Here is a 20,861-nt window from a genome sequence, read left to right as displayed (position 1 = left end):
GCCAACTGGCTCATCAGGTGCAATATGGTGCTTCCTATCCAAAGCGCCCTGTAATGCTTCTGTGCTCACACACACACACACTCACACAGTGACGGCACAGCCATCGGGAGCAATTTGGGGTTCAGTATCTTGCCCAGGGACGCTTCAACATGCAGGCTGGAGGAGCCGGGAACTGAACCACCGACCCTCTGATTAGCGGACAACCTGCTCTACCTTCTGAGCCACAGTCATATATAATAATGAAACTGTTGAGATAGTGGAGTAATTCTAATATCTTGGACTCATCCTGGACAATAAACTGAGCTTTGAACAACACACCACTGACATCCACAAATGCTGCCAACAAAAATTTTCTGCCATCTGCAAACTCAAAGCACTTTCTGTTGCCGACCACCTTCTGTTGTTGCTCTACAAACATATAATTCAGCCCATTCTCCTCCACTGTTCCCCCCTATTTCTTTACCACGTGAACTGCCTCCAATAGACACAAACTCATATGCATCACACACAATGCATCCAAAATTATTGCCCTCCCCCACCCGCAACCTCTCAGACCTCCGGAGCAAAGCCATTACACGCAAATCACGAACCATAGCGCATGACCCCAGGCAACCCCTCTACCCATTCTTCACACCGCTTCCATCTGGTCATAGATACAGATCCCTGGCCTGGAAACAGCCACGTTATGGCAGGAGTTTTGTCCTCTCTGCTGTAGCATCGCTAAACAAAATAAATAAACAAACAAAATAATGTGTATGTATCATGTATGGATGTCTTTCATGTAGATATGTTGTGAATGCAGTATGTGAGGCTCTGTACAGACTGTGCAACACATTTCCTTGAAGGACAATAAAGAATCTATAATAACACTCTATGTTTTAGGTTTTTTTTTAACACATAATGTATTTGTCCTATAAATGCAGGACCAAAGGAGGAGGTCAGGTGATGTTGTTATAGAGTCAATCCCATCGTATATTTGAAAAACCCAGGTGCACAGTATGTTCAGGTATCATAAGTATTAACTAGGATCACTTCTTCCAACACGCGACTCTCAGGAGAGCAGAAAGCAAACTGTTCCTCCAACAGTTCTATAAAATGTTTGTTATTGTCACATGATCCGTAGGAAAACAGTGGTCTGATCCCTGAAGCTTTATTGCCAGCTCAGTGTTTCGTGTTTCATCATCTGTGACAAGTTTTTCACACACTGTTGCTGTGATTTACACTCGACAGTTGGTGTGTCATTGTTTACTGAGGGAAGGAACGACTCCGTCTCCTCAAATCAAACCACGTCTCTGCTGTCTGATTTATTGTGATATTTCTTTTATAATCAACAAAAAACTGCTGGATGTGATCTGGTTTCTAAAAATTACAGGGTTTTTTTGGGGTTTTTTTTAGAATGAAGTCAAGTGAATCAGCCTTTATGTTCTGTGTCTTATTCACTTAATGTTTCAGTCTAGACTTATTTTATTGGACAGCTTGTTTTGGAAATGCTGCATTAGTGTTGGACAGCTGCAGAATGATCATTATTATATTTGAGAACAAAACTTAAAATATTATAGGAACCCAAGAGTGAAGTGGGAATAAAAATCTGCTCTGCACATAAATAATATGTTGAGGAAAGAAGCTTTTTACATCGAAACTCTGGACACATTTTCCTCAAAAGGCATCAATTTAGAATTTTATTTAAAACCTTATTTGTAAACTCTCATAGTTTTTGTTTCCTCAGATTCACATTTTAATTTTTACTATTCATTCTTCTTTCAGTTAAACATGAGAATTTGTGGAGCAGCTGTAGTGAGGAATAAGAAATGTGCAGCACACTCAGTAAGTTAACAAATATAATATAATGTGATGTTTGTTTGTCCCTGAAGTTGCACAGAAACACTAAATAAAAGAAACATTATGGGAGCAGAGATGAGTGTGCAGATATAACTCGACCTTCACCAATATTCATTCCTGGCTACACCACCGATAAAGTATATTAATATTTGAGGTTCAGTATAATAATCTTCCGGGGACATATTTATCAGAATGAAAGAAGAAACCAGTTTGAGTATATTTAAGATAAACAGAACAGTGTTTTGTTTTATGGCAGCAGTTGGTCACATGTGTCCATCACTGTGACATCAGTATTACTGACTGAAATCTTAATCATTCAGCGCTGTCACACTGAGAGCTGAACTTTAACCTTTTTCCCTCATTTTTTTTTTCAAACAGGCCAAGGGGCAAACAGAATGATGGATTTCACCTTTAACACTGAAACCAGTTCCATTCAAAGCAATCTCTGCTTACTCATAATTAGACTTCTCTTATGATTCTGATAACAGCCTCCAGCAGCAGATCAATCAATTATCAGGAAAATATATTGGACACAGAGCTTCTCCCTGCCAGCAGAAGAGAGGTCATCGTACAGAAAAATAATACATTTTGTTTAGATGAATATCTTACTGTTGGCAATTTCTAACTTTTTTGAGAACAAAAACACACCGACCAGTGTGATCTTCAAAACATGATGCTTCATTCATCAAACTTCTGTTGTTTCAAGTTTTCTTATAAATGTCATCAGTCATCAGTCATGTGACTTATAGATCACCACAGATAACGATACAACGATACAAAACAACATTAATATCGTCTCTTGTAGAATAGTTTTTACAAAATACGAATGGAAATATGAATGAGCTTTTCTGAATAATCTTTAAAATAAAAAAATACTTTATAACTTTGGGTGAAATGTTAGAAGACAAAGTACTTTAATGTTTTAATCTAGTGATCTAGTGACTACGTGACATAATATTGACCTTTCAATGCAAAAGTATGGCAGTGAGATGTTTCGATGCCTCGCTTCACCACGTCAAACATCACATGACCGCCTCAACGAGGCTGCGTTACATCACACTGGTATCAGAGAGGATTGCTTCTCAATCTGCCACAATATCTAAAAACAGAGCTGTAGACTCTGTTTAAAAGTGAACTGTTTCAATAATATAAACTTTATTGAGCAGAATAACAAAATAGAAAATAAAAGCATATATAATCTAACTGTTGGATCTCGGTCTCAGTTTTAATTCGTACCAGCAGTAACCAGTAGTTGCCCAGCAGATGTCGCTATTTTGACTATCAGATGCTTCAAAACTGAATCATTTTCAGTGCAAGAGCTTCACATTGAGTCAGTGCTTCAGAAAGCTTCGTTCCCCCATCACTAGTTTAATCCCTCATCACTTGTCCTTCGTTTACTCTGTGACCTACGAACCAGTTTAGACCAGCTGTCCTCTGGTTAACAGTCACACATGCAGCTCTGATTTCAGTACTGACGCTCAATGAAAACCATTAAAGAACATGTTATAAATGGTAAATAATGAGGGATATTTGAGTAGTTTACTACTAATCTAAAGGTATGTAGTGGCCCAACAGCAGCTGGTACAATCAGTACTAACTGCACATCACCAGGTCCAGTCACATGACGGTCCGATATGTCTCGCTAACATCCTTATCTTAACCAAGCTGGAACGTTCCCTCAACATTAAAAATAACATTTATAACATTTATAATGTTTATTTGTAAGACCCAGAGCTTCCCACCAGAGGAGTATAAACTGGTTTAAGACCAGTGTAAACTGGTTTAAGATCAGTATAAACTGGTTTATCTTCAGTTGGAAAAGTATGAACTGGTTTAGGATAAATATAAACTGGTTTAAGATCAGTATGAACTGGTTTAGGGTCAGTATAAACTCATTTATCTTCAGTTGGAAAAGTATTAACTGGTTTAAGACCAGTATAAACTGGTTAACAATCAGTATAAACTGATTTATCTTCAGTTGGAAAAGTATGAACTGGTTTAGGATAAATATAAACTGATTTAAGATCAGTGTAAACTGTTCACGGTTCTGACCTCTTTAAAGTGCACCATTTTGTTACTGGTACGCTCTAAACTGGCATGTTCACAATGATAAACGGTTTCTCTGAGCTCACTTTAACACGTAAACCTACAAGCAGGATTTGTGACATCACAACTAGTCTGGAGCCAATCATGGTCCAGTATGCAACTTATACAAATGTGATGTGGAAACTTGAAGCCTCCAGTGCACAAACACTGAGAACTTTACAGTGAAGGAGGAACATCTGGTGTCCAACAGGAAAACTTTACAGTATTTAAATATTCAGAGATTCTGGATTTTTACATGAAGGAGTTAATTGGACTTTGTCCTTCTTTTCTCTTTTTCACATCTTTAAACATTCCAGGCGGGGATTTTTAACCTTCTCAGGCATATCTTATTACTTCAACCGTGTAATTCCCATAGAGCTCGGAAACCTGTTTTACAAGAGAAACCTGTTCAGGACGGCATCATGACAAGTTTCAGATAGTTGACAAGACAACAACAGGCTCACAAATACAACAAAAAACCAGGTGAAAATGTTATGAAGGATAAAATACTAGGATACCAGCAATTATTTTGATAATTGAATAATCGTTTTAGGTTTTAACATTAGCTGGTTGCAGCTTCTTCAGTGTGATGATTTGAAGTTTTTTTTTTATCATACATGACGAACATAAACTGAATATCTTTGGGTTTTGGACTGTTGATCAGGCAAAACAAGACATTTGAAGACAACACCTTGAGTTATAAGAAATGATGACAGGCATTTCTCATTATTTTCTGTCATTTTATAGACAAAACAATGAATTGTTTAATCAAGAAGATGATTGTCAGATTAATTGATCATGAAAATAATTGTTGATTACGGCTCAAAAAACAACAAAAGCTAATAACATTACTGAGATGAATGACAATTTGCTGAATTCAGCCAGAGTTGTCAGACTCCTCGGTTTAATTTCTGTGTTAATTTGTGTTTTCTTCATTAATTTCTACTTCTGTGTTGAGTGTCTCCTTCAGGGGAACATCCTCACACGCCCTAATGACGGCAAAATAACATGAGTATGAGTGATTTCCCCCTGTCGTACTTTAAATCTTTTGCTTTTTAAATCTTTTCCCTTTTCCCCTTCAGGGTCACACGTTCAGAGGGACGAGGACAATTACATTCAAGGGTAAAATCAAAAGGTAGATATGCACTTATAGTAAATGTGTGTGTGTGTGTGTGTAAAGGTGGCTGCGGGAACACATATAAGAGTTTATTTCTACGTGTTTGCTGCTTGCTAATACACTCCTGTGATTCTCATTCTGGTGGAATAGAAACCGATGGGAGCAGTGCAGAGTTGTTATTCTTTTCATGCTATTCTGTCTCTCAGCGTATGCTCACAGAGGACCGCTATGGTTAATTGCCTTGTGTTGCTAGTCCCAGTGTCTCCTCAGCACACAGAACACAGCGCGGCCTGTAATGTGCGGTTGTTATTATTGATTGTAAGACCGGACCCGACCAAGGACAAGATATAGCACGAGGGTCACTTGAGGCTTGACGTTTTCTATCTTCCCACAGACCTGCTTATTCATAACACCTCCCTGCTTTCACCCACACACACACTGTGCATACATAACCTATACACATACTCTATACAGAGCGCTGTTTAAATTTCTCAGCATTACTTCTGCTGAACAGCTGAACAGTCAGGAGCAAAGGAGGAAGTCAGGTGATGTTAGAGACCACTATTTGTTTCCTTGTTCCTACTGACAGTTAACCTTGGTTTCTCTTGACATTATCCCCTTATCATGAAGAAGCTATAACCTATATTTTCTATAATAGCACAGTCTGATCTGTCGGTGTGTAATGTGTTGGTTGTGGCTCGTAGTGATGAACCTACAGAGAATTATCAGTGACTCTGCAGCTCCTCTCGGCTTTACAGAACTTTATAGTGAGTTTCAGCTCATTGTTTATCTGTCCGGCTGCAACTTTTACTGTTCTGGTTCACTCTCAGCGCTCTCATAGCGTCGTTTTCAGAGAAAAAAAGCAGTAAAAAGCCACTGTACACTACCTGCTCAGCAGCAAACAGACACAGTTAGCTGTAGACTAGCTGGTGAACATAGTGGAGCATTTAGCGGCTAAAGAGCCAGATATTTCCCTCAGGAGTTGGTGGAGAGCAAAAACAGAAGCTAAAAGAGAGTGAATATTGGACTTACATTCACCAGGATAGTTTAGTCACATTCTCATAAACTCTCCTATCAGGCTCTTGTAAGGGATCAAAATTACTTTCTGCAGCAGTTAACATTTTTCAGACTGTTTGTCAGACAGTGATGTATAACAGTTTCTGGAGGAACAGACAGATGATAATGTGATCCTGCTGATCGGGGTGTCGGATCAGAAAACACTATGTGTACTCTGTGTCGCTTGGAGATCATGGACCAACCACAGAGTTTGTTATTTATATTTCACATTTTGTCATTTGGCATTTGACATTTTTATCGATCAAGTGTTAGAGGACAGTGACTCCAAAAGAGCCATGGTTAGCTGACCAGGTACAAGTGCAAGAGAAAGAGCGCTGAACAAAAGTTTAATTTAAAAAATATATATATATACTGTAGAGGTGAAAAGTTTGGACACACTTCATTCATGTGAATGGGAAGGTGTGTGTCCTTTAATTCTGAGGACTTGTCCAGTTTTGTGGAACTGTGGCAACGTCTCCAAGATGCAGGAACAACCGACCTGCAAGCACCTGAAACACTGTGCGCAGGTGAACCGAGGAGAACTGCTGCTGTTTAAAGGCAAAGCTGCTCACAGCAAATATTGATTTCATTTAGGTTTCTGCTGTTTACTCAACTGTGTATCAAGTTAACTGATGAATAAAAAACTATTCATGGTGGCATCCTCACTTCACTTTTAGCACCTGAAACTTTTGCACAGTGCTGTACGTATCATGATACACTGTAAATTGGGAAGAATTATGTTGCGGGTAGTAATCTGAAACGTCTCTGTTGACTTCATGCTCCTGCGAGTGTGTGTACTATCTGCTCTTCATGTGTTTAACTCACATGACTCTTTGTATTCATGCGATGTAATGCTCACCAGACTAATTGGTTATTCTCAGTGCAGTCAGAAGGAGACAGATACACAGAGAGGCTGATAAAGAGCTGCAGCCGCTTGATGAGACCAACACAGTCCACCAGGAGAACAACAAACACAGCGAGACACTGCAGGGTCCGACTCGGCAGATAACACACACACACACACACATTGTCCTAGGTCACTTCTGGGGACTTACATTAATTTCCTGGAGACTTACCCTAACCCTAACCTTAACCGCTGACCCCAAAATCAGCTTTTTCCTAAATGGGGACATGGCTTTTATCCCCAGTTGGACGAGCCGTCCCCAATTAACTGGGCTTTAGTCTGAAATTTGTTCCTGAAAGTAGCCTATGACAGACCCCCACACACACGCAAAGGGGCATGCCCAGTGGAGTCAGGAGTCACACGGGGGCAGACAGAGTTTTATTGTTGATGCTTTCACTGTAAGACATGTCAGAAGTCCTTTACCTCTTCTTCCTCTAAGTACCTATGCTGACTCACATATATATATATATATATATATATATATATATATATATACACACACATACACACACTCTTCAACCCCGAGGCTATAATCAGGGAAATGTTCTAGCAAATTTGTTGTGCAATGGCAACCCCAAAGGAGGCTGAGTAATGATGCAGTATAACACACACACACACATACTGGTCTTCATGCAAAAACATTTACTTCTCCTAAACCTCTCTGACTTTTCTCTCTGAGGTTTGTTCGATTCAACAAACTCTCTTAAACTTGTAGTAAATCACTTGTTTCAGCCTGATGAACGTCAGCTGTTCATCATTAGCATCATCGATGCCGCTGAAATGTCCGTTTGTGGGCAAATTTCATTCACAAAAGAGTGAAAAGAAGAATCAGAAACCAGCAGACACGTTTATCAGCGTCAGTAGTCGTATCTGAGGAGCTGAAACTATTAGAGAACATGAGTCCATCAGAGCAGCAGCTGCACTGTGACAGAAATAAAGAGCTTTGACATGAAGTTAGATGCTAAAAAACGTCTTTCTGAAGCGAAACACTCCGTGACTCATATGAGAGGCGTCATGTGACGTCACAGAAATATTAGAGGAGAGAATGTTACAGCCTACAGTAGCTGATGTTACACTGTCAGCTGCAACACAACATGATGCTGCACAGAGAGCTGCAACCACTGACATGAACATCATCACATCAGGAAACTGGTGGTCATGATGATGATGACGATGATGAAATGCTGAACAGAATAGTAAACTGCATTGAGTTTATTTAAAGAGGACATATCGGAGGACATGATTTTCTATTATTTTTGTCTTGTTATGATGTTGGATGTTAAACATGGTCAAAGTTCTAAAACTTGAGGTGAACATATGTAGAAATGCTGCCTGCGAGTCAAAAGTCAGAACTTCAACGCTTCATTTTTAAACTTCCTCCTTGTGATGACATCAGACAGACGAGGGGCTGCATACAGTGCCAGTGCAAGATAAATAAGGAGTTTTTAACTGGAATTCATGCAAAGAATATAAATATACACCTGGAAATGTGCAGAAAAGAGTGTATTTTTTATTTTAGTAAAGAATTACCGTTCTTGAGTGTTTTTTTGCTGTTAAGAAGGTCAGACTGTCTGTTCATGACTCCTGCAAAAGCTCTGAACTTGTAAATTTCGTCTGTATCTCAGAGAAAATTCTAAGAACGAGAAAATTGATAAATGTCACAAATTTATGCAGAACTTCTCTCCGGAGACTGAAAACATGATGCTGTTATTAGTCTTTGGAGCCGTTTCTAAACAAACTAACGTGACCAAACTCTTCATGATGAAGGAACATGTCACCCAGTGCAGCGGTGTGACTCACTGACGTGTTTTTAATAAGATATTTCAGGCTTTGATACACACACAGTACTTGTTAGTAGATTGTTGATTTGGATCCAAACATGAAGAAAAATATAGAAAATGGCCAGATATGTCCTTTAATAAAAGGCTTTTATATGTTTCCTTATTGTCCCCACTGATCACCGTGTGTCCATCGTTTGCAGTGATGTGTGAAGGTGCAGAAAACATAAATATGATATGAGAAAACATACAGTTACACATATGACAGTTTTCATAGATGTACAAACACATCAAACAGTCATGACAATCACACATATCACATTATATCCTCTGGATTCAGATCTCAGTCGGCAGCACACTGATTCTGGTTTAGATTCAGGTGAAGACTTTTGCTCACACAGCTTGAATCACAAACATTCCAGCCTATCAGAGATCTGCAACATAAAACACACACACACACACACACACACACACACACACACACACACACACACACACACACACACAGAGCCCTGGGATCTGATGAGAGGAGATCTCAGTCACTGGGTTCAACACTATATTACTTTGCTGTCCTCAGGCCCAATTCCAATCGGACCCAGCTGCTGATAAAGTGGCAGCGATATCACCCACAACCCCTCGATCCCACACACACATACATGCTCTCACCCTTTCACACAGTATATCAATGTTTGTGTGTTTGTCGGCCTTGCTTCAGGCATACACACACACACATATATATATACACACAGACTAGTCTTTTACTGCTAAATCAAACAATGAAATAATTCCCCACTGGAGGATTTAGAGATGGCAGAGATAGTGTCTCAGATGGGTTGTCCCTGCCGCTGCCGCCGCTGCTGTCGTCTCCATTGGAGGCAGCGGTGACGGTTGGAGGTTGGAGGGATGCTAGGAGGGATGAAGAAAAGCTGGTGAGGGGAGATAGAGGAGCGGAGGGTGGAGCAGAGGATGGTGGAGAGCTGGAGGGTGGGAGGATGTTGGCACACATACAGTATGTATCATGGACGTATGAAAAAGTGAGTAAGTTACACGCTCACTCCATGTGTTAAACCGTTTGGATCATGTGTTGCGGCGCATAAACAGTGTCCCAAAGGCTTTAAAGATGTTTCATGTCTTCTTCATATTTCTCCATAATAATCAAATAAAGTTAAAAAGTTCATATTTTATACTAAAAAAAAGATCTTCAAACTGACTCCTGATCATTTTGTTTTTGGTGCAAATCTGCAGCAACAAACTGATTTGATGTAAACATTCTGGATTACACTTATGCTTCTATTTTTTTTGTTGTTATTGCATGTTTGAACCAGTCTTGCCTGCAGCAGCAAAGCTCCGACTGTAGCCACGGCCACTTCCTGTGACGAACGGATGCTCGGTGTCATGTAACTGACTGTACCTGACTGTGAGGGATTGGTGCAGGTAAGGCACTGAAAAAAACACTTAGCTGGATTCATAGCAAGTAGCACACATCAGGTAAAAGTTTGTGACACGTCAGCAGTCATGTCAACAGTTGAGAATGATATGCTGGTGAACTGGTATTAACATTAGTCATAATGTTGTGATGAGATGGCGAATGGAAGTAACGTGCATCATGGTCATTGAAATTAACTCCGCCGCGAGTCTCTATCATTGCAGCTAATGTTACGATAACTAGTTTATGTTCATTATTATGACTAACTGCTGCTGTGACAGGTCGTGGTTTTAGTTGTGACTAACGTTGTGGATATGGCTATAGCTAAATATGGACATTACTGTTGCTGTGATTATGAATATGGTTTAAACTAAAGAGGACATACTCTGCTCATTTCCAGCTCTATATTTATATTCTGGGGCTCTACTGGAATATCTTTGCATGATTTCCAGTTAAAAACTCCTTATTGATCTTCTACTGGTCCTTTATGCAGCCCCTCAGTTCAGCCTCTGTCTGAAACAGGCCGTTTTAGTTCCTGTCTCTTTAAGGCCCCGCCTCCTGATGAGCCCACTCTGTTCTGATTGGTCAGCTTCAGGACGCTTCCTCCGGCTCCAGAGGCTACGTAAACTAACTATAGTAGCAGGATTTCACTTCTTTTTCTCCTTCTTTACTCCAAATGTCAACTTCTCAAATCCATCCGTACATGTTGGAGCTGAATCACATCTGAAATATGAGAGTGGACAACACATGGAAACACCTTAGCAACAACCTTAGAAACAAAGATTACAAATGACCATACCATTTATGGATAGCTCATCAGCAACGTAGAAAAAGCTGTCGCAAACGAAGCATCAGAGCAGGTTGAGGCCCTGACTTTTGACTTGCAGGCAGCATTTTCTATGATACTGAGTTGCATCTTGACAGCGTCAGCAATCAGAAAAGAGTAGAGATGAGTAGAACAACTGGCATTTTATCTGCTGTTCCTGATGAAAAGTATAAAAACTGCTGAAGTTAGAATGATTCAGCCGCCGCCTCCCCACCAACATTTCAAGGCACAAATTAACAAACACATTTCATTGTAACATCATGGGAGAGCACAGCAGCGATCAGTTTTAGCCGCTGATTTATCCACAAAGTTGGACGTACACAGACAGTGTTCACTCCATTTGATGCCAGAAACTCTGCACACCACATGGCAGCACGATAATTATCTCTCTCAACAACAAAGCACATCCAGAGTCAGATGCTGCTCCAACTTTTGCAAAAAAAAAAAAAAAAAAACTGTGACCAAACGCAGGGTGACCCGTGTTCTCCGGCTCCTCATTAGTATTCTGCTACAGAAGTTACAAGATAACATCGTCCTCATGTGTGTGTCAAGTCTTAAATTATGAAAAAATATGTTCTCAAATTTGATTCACAGTTGTGTGATCATTAAAATGTTCAGTATAGACAGTAAACGGTATGTAGACCCCATGAAAACTCACCAAATGAGCTGTTGTAATGTCAGCTACAGGTGGGTGCTGCTGTTCTCGTTTAGATCTGTTTTTACACCAGATTTCTTCACATGTAGTCAAATAGTCTCCATTAAAAGTCATGTGAAGGCAGGTTCTGCAGCCTCTTTTTTCTCTGGTTTCTAAATGGATTCATGGAGGTTTATTAGAGAGATAATGATATCCTCAGGAAGTGTAAGTCACACTGAATCATATCAATATGTGTTTCATGTCTGTGTGTTCAGATTTGACTGAGTTGTGACCCCGAGAAGGATTTTTGACTCTTCTTCACCTCACGCAGTGTCTTTGCCTCACCCTTAACTCTCCGGCACCCCCCCCCCGGGGAGACTTTTATCTTTGTCCTGCTGAATGTCCATGTCTATTACAGGCCAGACCCTGTCGTTTCTCCATGAGTTAAAATGCTGTCCAGAACCAGGAGTTCAGTTATGTCATTCCCCACCTCCCCCTGTGATCTTCTTCCTGTCTGAATGAGGCTTTAGTGTATGTTAACAAAGGCTTTCTTCATTTGTCAAAACTAGAGGTACAAGGAAAAAATACTGTGAAGGAACTGATGTAGACTGAAGCTCGATGGAGGAGAACAGCGTTACAGTAGAAGTGAAACACTGTGCAATGCCTCTCATTTCTGCCGACTACTTCCAGGCAAGAGTATTTAAACCCTTCATCAAATCCTTGCTATCCATTCTACGAGGAGACCAGTCTGACCGTCTGCACAAAGCACATCATATCTCCACCTGACCTTGGTTATCACAGGATACAGCCAGCCTTATCAAGACAGCTGCGCACCCCGGCCAACCTCAGTAGACTGAGAGATGAACCGTTCTGAAAGAGAAAGGTTATGACCCGCTGCTCCCAGGATAGAAAATGACCAGAGAATGAAAGTTTATATTTACAGGATAATTCTATTCTCTATTGTCAACAAATCTCCTGTGCAGACTTAAATCAACAGTGTTACTTTACTCCTTCCTTACTCTGTCTGTGGCTCTCAGCTCAAAGCTTATTGGTTCCTGCTGAAGACGTAAATCCGTAAAAATACTCACAAATATATAGTTTAATTTTCATTTAATATCATTCAGTTGGGGCTGAAGATGTTTACAGTAGTACGAGTAGTACAAGTACTGCATGGTAGGACAATAATGCTGTTTTAAAAAGCAAATGACAAGTTGGAAGACTTCAATTATTTTTTCATTGCAGTGTCTGTCAGCCATTGGCAAGGTGTTTAAACTTTATTGTATTAAATGTACATGTAGGTTTGTAACAAACCCAGTCACCATTTTAATATATCTTATCTTTGACTTATCTTGTATTTGTTTGTGTGATAGTGACTCAGTACACAGAAAAGTACTCTATAAATCTGACATTTAACAAGACAGCATGGTGGGCTTGACTCTCTGTTTTGAATCTGAGCATAAAAAGTGCGTCTCAGTGTGCACAGTTGCAGTATGAACATGCAGGTTTAGAGCTGGACTGCAGAAGAATAAAGGTGTTTCAAATTTAATTTCTCTTCAAATTCTCTGTTTCTCTCAGGTTTTCTTTTCTTTGGAAACTTCTGCATTAATGATGCAACCCAGTTGCCAGAAGAAAACGTTGACATTGAACGTCTCTGCAAACCACAGAAATGTTGAATATATACGTTTCAACACGTGAAATACGTATCATATCAACATTTCTACAAATGTATCACATTTCTACCCGTTGAATAATGATGTTTTATGGTGTGACAAGGCTGTGGTTAAGGTCTGGTTAGGGTTAGGGAAAGATCATGGTTTGGGTTAAAATAAAAAATAAAAAATAAAAAAAACGGCTGATGTCTCACTAAAAAAAAGCCGCTTTTCCGCCAGAAAAACGGCTGCAAATGTCCTGACATCTTGCTAAAAACATCGGCTTTTGTTGGTTGAAACAGGAAGCGGACATTGGTTTCAGTTTCCAACTTGCTGCCAAGAAACTTACTAACCATCCACCTGCCCCTCCTCCTATATAGGAAAGATCAACTCAGGTCCAGGTATCATCACCATAGCAACGGTCGCTGAGGATCATGGGTAGGCTAATGTAGCCGCTTCCACTATCGTACAAAACTGACAAAAATACTTGATTTCTAAACCAAAATTGCACGGTCTTTTGAATTTGGTTTTCTGGATTTTCGTTGGGAAACAAAAAAGGAATAGATCACGTGATTTTGTTTTTCGTTTTTGGTTTAAAATGAAAAAAGGAAAGAACCATGTGACTTCCGTTTTTGGTTTCAAACGCAAAAACGGATCGACTGAATGTCCGCAGACCTGTTCGATATTCAATCCAAAAAGGAATAACGATAAAACGAATCAGCAAAAACCAAAAACAGGCCGGGTTTGATTGGTTTTTCGTTATTTGATTCTGACACCAAAAACCTTTTTTTGTTTTTTGTTTTGAAACAAATAACAGATTTACCGTTTTTTGTTTTTTGAATTACAAATGAATTACGAATTATCTGATGATACCTGGACCAACTCATATAAGTCACATGTGAAATACGTCACTTTAGAAATGTTGAGATGATACGTATTTTGGAAATGTTGATATCATTCGTTTTGTTGAAATGTTGACATAATACGTTTTGTTGACATTTTGATATGATACGTTATTGTTGAAATGTTAATATGCTTCGTATTTCAGGTGTTGTAGATATTCAACATTTCTGTGGTTTGCAGAAATGTGCAATGCCAACGTTTTATTCTGGCGACCAGGCTGAATGATATCACCTCATATAACTAGGAGCGAACAGGACAAAAACATAGGTTTAGTTTGTGGCCGCTATCACACAACACAAGAAAAATATCTCTATCTAACATAAAAAGTGAATCATAGTACAGTACACATTTATTTTGAGTTTGGTCTAGATCTGGACTCCAGACTCTGATATGTGGTCTTACTTGTGTGCATTGCTGCACAGCTTCAGTCTGAAATGCTCCTCCACGAAATGGGAACCATTTATTGCTCAGCTGCAGTTGTATTTGGGTTCTCCTCTCAGTGGGGAGCTCCCTGCAGGAGTCCAAGCGGCGCTAAAGATTCAGCGGGGAGCACAAACAAACTACCCGCACAACAGAACCCAGCAGACACATAAATGAGATATTGAATATACAGGATGAACTCAACAGGCGAGTCAACAGAGAGAAACAATTTCAGTATATTGATGTGTGAGGAGGATGTTGGGCAGCAGAGAGACTGAGGAAACAACTGCAGGGGGTGAATAAGGAAAGATTAATTGGACAGAACTGTCATAATATGATTGTTTTGTGTGATGTGACACACATGATGCATGTGTCCGACTAAAACCTTAACATACACAATATATACAGTATGAATAATGCAATGTTTACCTGTAATAACTTAGGGACAGGAAATAGAACAAGTCCTTAAGCACAATATGTGTAGTTAGTGTTTCTCTTCAAAACGACACATGTAAGAGTTTTCTGATCTGATGATGGTTAAAGGAATAGTTCAACATTTTGGGAAATAGCTGTTTGAATAGTTCAGCACATAACCTCCTGTATACACTACAACTTGTCATTTTTACAGTTTGGTTTCCCAAAATACAATTTGGTTTTTTTTTGCAGAACAAAATGCAGCAGCACATTTCCATTACTCTGCACTGGTTCCCTAATGTATGGAAGGTTTAAAATGCCTAAGTTAAAACAAATCAATCAATGAAATAAAGTGAAATACAATACACATTGTAATATTTAATTGATAACATTTGATAAAGGAATACTTATTTAGCTTTGGACAGAATCAGGCTAGCGGTTTTCCCCTGCTTCCAGTCTTTATGCTAAGCTAACTGGCTACTGGCTGTAGCTTCATAATTAGAGTACAGACATGAGACGGGAATCGATCTGAACATCTAACTCTCAGCTGCAAAGATAAAAAAATATTATATGATAAATTTGAATCTTGTCTGAAAACTTGTTGTTGAAGATAGTGCTTGGACTCTGGCTGGATGTTTGGGCTCATTCTCATGCTGCAAATTTGAGATGATCAGACGCCTTCCTGATGGTGTTGCATTATGGATAAGAATCATAACATCTAAAGTCTAAACTCCCGCACAGGACTGTATATATGTATTTGTTTTTAATATGATAATCAATAGTTGCTTTCTAACTCTTGCAGTTGCTGCTTATGCTCTGTGAATTTCCTAACTTTGGAAAGCACTTTGTGCTTATTGCTTGAAAAGAGCCCTATAAATAAAACTATTATTATCATAATTATTAAATAAGCATCATTTCTCAAATGCTTTAACGTTTGGTTAGCAATAAGAAGATTTCAGCCCTGAGTACTGTCTGCAGGGTTCTTCAGAGGCTCCAACTACTTCCACCAAGAGGATGTTTGTGTTTCCTGTTGTCTGAGGTGTAACAGTAGTTGTGACGTCAACTATCTCGTTGTGTCCTCTTCTTCTGCAACGGTTTAATGGCACCGACTCAAGAATTAGTTTATCTGCTAATATTCACACAACAGTGTTGTGGATGGAAACAAATATTCATTAGAACTTTCTTTTCCTTTTGAATTTTGGAAATTCCGATAAAATTTGTGCTACATTTGGATGGAAAACAAACTACTTTTTAGAGATATTTAATTAAATTAAACCATAAAAGTGAGGGGAACTAAAATAGGATTTTGAAAATTGAGAGGGACATGACATGACTTTCCAAAATATTGTAGAGTTTTGTCGCTTAAAGAAAGATGAATCTAAAAAATGTCCTCAGTGCTGTTCCTCATAGAAACACAAAAACACACAACATATACATATATACACAAAAACAAAAGGTGAGTGTACTCCACGTTGTCTTCTCTGAGTGAAGACTCGCCTTTACGTAAGCGGCTGCTCAGACAAACAAGAGAAGAAGAGAATGAGCGCGCACAGGACGAATCGACTCGAGGCCATTTCCCAGAGGAGGTGGAGACGCAGAGGACGGCAGCTCTGGGGGCTTTGCTGATGTCTCTGTGTGTGTTACTGTTTATGATGGTCGGCTAATGAGGCCCTTTGACCCCCGGCCCAGCTGCAGGGGAGGTCTGCCTCCTCGGCTTCCTCTGCTGCTTTATTGATGCTATCAGGCTCTTTCAGACACGATGAAATGTGCATCCACACTCAATAAACTCTGACACAGCCTCACGCAGTGTTACGCACACACACACACGCACACACATACATGCATAAGGAAACAGGGCGCCGGCTCCTCTGCATTAAGCCTCTGGTTACTTTGCTCAAATACCTGGAAACAAAAACAGGACAGTTTCATATTTGTAAACCAAAATCTCCACATAGTTTGACGTTACTAAACTTTGAGTCCAGACTCTAAATCAGTTTTTCTGCAGTGTTTAAAGCAGTTCTATATCATTTTCCAAAGAAGAAATAATTTAAAAGTGGAAGGAGATATTTCAAGTGACCCTGGTTCTGGAAGTCCAGTTAATTTTTTGGTCAAATTCAGCATGCTGCAGAAATTTACAACCGAATTTTCACAATATAACTGCTGCTACGACCCACAACTACAAACCAACCAATCAGAATATGACATGAAATGACATAGAATAGGCAAACATGACATATCATACATGCAATTTTTGAGTAAAGTTTAGGAAAATAAATCATCAAGTCCTCCAAATTCACCGACCAAATACGTGACCATGTGACTCCAGAACAACACATAGGATTGTCAAAAACAACCTATAGTTACGTTTGAGTGACAGCTGCCATCTAGCGGCTGTAGTAACTGTGAGGTGGAGCAGTGGTGCAGTTCAGATGACGTTTATATATGTGGACAGATTTGCTCATTCAGAGGAGGAGGCTGGATGGAGGCTTTAACCTGACAGTGGACTTTACCACAGGAGACACTCTGTTTCCAACCGCGTTGTGACAGTTTTTAAAAAAGCATAACTACGATCATTCCCTAACCTTAATCTTGTGGTTATTATTGTAGCCATGACGACGAAGGTGGGCTAACTTTCAGGAAGTAGTAACTTTAACCTACCACATGTTTCTCTAAGCTGAATAAAGTGATCATTTTAACCAAAACCATCATCTTTCCCTAAACCTAACCAGACTTGAACCACAGTGTTGTCACATCATAAAACATCATTATTGTTTAACAGTGATGTGTGATGGTTTTCGAAAACACAGAGAGATGATGATGTTGTCCTGCTGATTACTGCTGATAGAGGAGCCAGATTAGAAAACACTCCTCCTCTGTGTTTTTCTGAAGTCACATGATCAAACCACGTATCTGGTTGTTTATTTTGGAGGATTTGTTGCTTCCTTTGTCTGCATGTTCAGGTTTTTATTTACAGATAAACCTCTTAAAAAGATGCCAGAACTGATAATCTTTCAAAAATAAAGCAGTAAAGACAGAACTCTTTGTAGTAACAATGGAAATAAAACTTCATTCACAGAGTTTAAAGCTTCACTGATGACATTTAAAATAGTAGTTTGGACTTTTTTGTATAATGTCACAACATTAATTATCATAAAGTAACACGTCTTTATCAAGGAAATATAAATGATTTCAGCATTTATGTGAGATTTTGATATATACTAGCATTATTATAGAAAGCATTATTACCTATTTAATCAGAATGTTATTTTCTACATTTATATAAATGAACAAAATAACAATTCTGTTCTTTGTGTATGCTGTATAGATACAGATGTGAAAAGCTTTGAGGTAAACTTGTGATTTGTGATAAATAAATAAACCTGACTCGACTTTAAACAGTTGCAGATAAGAGACAGAAATGTGTGAACAGAAGGAGGAGGAGGAAGCGTCAGGGGACAAAGTTCAGTGTTGTGGTGACAGAAGGTGTTACAAAAGAAAAAAAAAGGAGGTAAATTGAGAGGCGGTGTTGATGCAGAGAGGCAGATTAACTGTCAGGTAAAGGAAAGCTGCAAGCGGTGTTACCTCTCACTGCTGCTGGGGCTCCATGACTTTTAATCCCCTTAATCTCAGCACATCCCATTGGAGTCATTTCAAACTGGGTTTTGATCTTGTGGGCACATGTGTGTATGTACGTGTGTGTGTGTGTGCTGCCTTATATGCATGCAAATGTGGGTAAAGTCTGAGATTATACTGAGAAGAAGATATGAAAACAGTTTCACGTCGGCAATGTTGCTGTTTACTTAAACGAGTTTAGGCAGTTACTTCTCTGTCTTCTTCTTCTTTTCTTTTAACTGCTTTCTGTTGTGTCTCCCAGGGCTAAAGCTAAAGAGAACATGAAGGATGCTCAGCTAAACTTCCCACAGGTGAGACAGATGAACACTGACAACCACATGCACACACACACACACACTCACATGTGAAGGAGGAATTCTTTCATCTTGAGACATTTCTATCAGATATCCCCGTGGGCCATTTCAGCCACTTGTTAAAGTTAAATGGTTCTTCATCAAACCTATTTTCCTCTTCACCATCTCTCTTTCTAATATTGTATCAGTGAACATGTGCAGCACACACAACCATCAGTTATGATCAGAGAACGGGGACCCAAACGCAGAACACGGACACAAGGAGTTAGATTAAAAGGAATGGGATTTATTGCAGAGGTTGGAAGGTGGAGATGGGAAAAATGATGTCCGGAGATTTGCAGAGGGAATGAGAGGTAATGGAGGGAGCTGGAGTGCTGCAGGGATCCAGGAGCCAAGAGAGTGAGTGGAGCGCCACGCCCACACACACACACACGCGCGCACACACACACACAAACCAACATCCGTTTCCTTTCATTTGATCAGTTATTTGTTATCAAAAAGTGATCAGAACCTTTCGACTGTATATGTACTGTATGTGGTATTATAAAGCTTAATTAAAGTGAACAAACAAATAATTAAATTGGGGCTGCAACTAATGATTATTTTCATCATCAATTTTCTGAATTGTTATGACTTTATTTGTTTTGTTCCTGTATTAACAGCTCTCTCTCCCCTCCCCTCCTCAATGTGTGCATTCAGTGTGTGTGTGTGTGTGTGTGTGTGTGTGAGAGAGAGAGAGAGAGAGAGAGAGAGATGAGCTGCAGATGGTGTTTTCTCTGATTGGCTCAAGTGTTAAGTAACTTTCTTACCTGTGAATTTGTACATAGAAAATGTAAATGTACACTATAAATATTTAAATCTGAGGTAGTAGTCAGTAGGAGTGGGAAGCCCTTTTCTTTTGTAAATCATTTTTCTTATGTTTTCAAGGTAGGAGTTAGGTTAGAGCCTTGTCTTTATGTTTCAACTTTGTTTTCTGTCAAGGAAGTTAAGGGTTGGGATTAGTGGATTTTGTTTGTTCTTCTGGGCATTTCTCAACTCTGAAGTTTTGGAAAATAAACTGTTACATTGGGAACTTTGATTGCTGTTCGGCTGACCATTCTTTGGAGTGGGAAGAGAGATGACTGCATGTTGTGTTCAGGTTTTCCTTAGACAAGGGACATAACAGAATAAACTGACAACCTGGTCAATAAAACATCAGAAAACAGTCAAAATGTCCATCATTATATCTCCAGCCCAAAGTAACATCTTCATATGTCTTATTTTGTCTGACCAACAGTGCAAAACCCCAAAATATTCGGTTATAATTATAAAAACAGAAAAAAAGCTGGGACCAGCAATTATTTGGCATTTATTGCTTGAAAAATGGCCAAAACAATACACTGATCATCAGTGATTGATTAATTGATTTACTGACTTCTCGTCTCAGCTCTAAAATCATTACAAATTTTGAAGAAAGCAGTGTTGTGTGAAGAAATGTAAAAAATTATCAAAAATTGATCATAAGTTAAAAAGCAGTTCAGATCTGCTTTAATTTTTAAATATTTTGCTACTGGAAATGTGTTGTATGTGACATAATAGAGCTAAATTAAAATGAACAAACAAATATTAAACACACAATATGTAATTTCAGCCGCTAGGGGTCTCAATCAAAACAATAACAAAAGACGGAGTGTGATGACGGTGTGAAGTAGCAAGGGATCATGGGAGTTGTTGTCTTCGTTGTTAAATAACCAGCTTCACCGGGATAGGATTACTCCAGTGTTAATCATTCAGGATGTTTTTACCGGGAGCCGAATTACCCACAGAGGTCTCCTCCTCTCCAGAACAAACGGACCCAGTGATTACAGGTAAAAACACTGAATAAAGCAGTTTCACCTAAAAAAT

General features: G+C 39.2%; 1 long non-coding RNA gene across 1 annotated transcript; it reads left to right on the top strand.

The window, feature by feature from the left end:
- Window positions 1-18,303: 18,303 nt before the first annotated feature.
- LOC121885950 lies at window positions 18,304-19,483 on the top strand. Its single transcript, XR_006092646.1, has 3 exons — window positions 18,304-18,559; window positions 18,926-18,974; window positions 19,273-19,483. It is a non-coding gene; the product is annotated as an uncharacterized LOC121885950 (long non-coding RNA).
- Window positions 19,484-20,861: the final 1,378 nt, after the last annotated feature.

Source organism: Thunnus maccoyii, chromosome 19 (genome assembly GCF_910596095.1).
Source record: "Thunnus maccoyii chromosome 19, fThuMac1.1, whole genome shotgun sequence".
In the NCBI taxonomy this organism is placed as follows: domain Eukaryota; kingdom Metazoa; phylum Chordata; class Actinopteri; order Scombriformes; family Scombridae; genus Thunnus; species Thunnus maccoyii.
The sequence above is the reverse complement of the archived record's forward strand: the minus strand, read 5'-3'. Positions and strand labels throughout refer to the sequence as shown.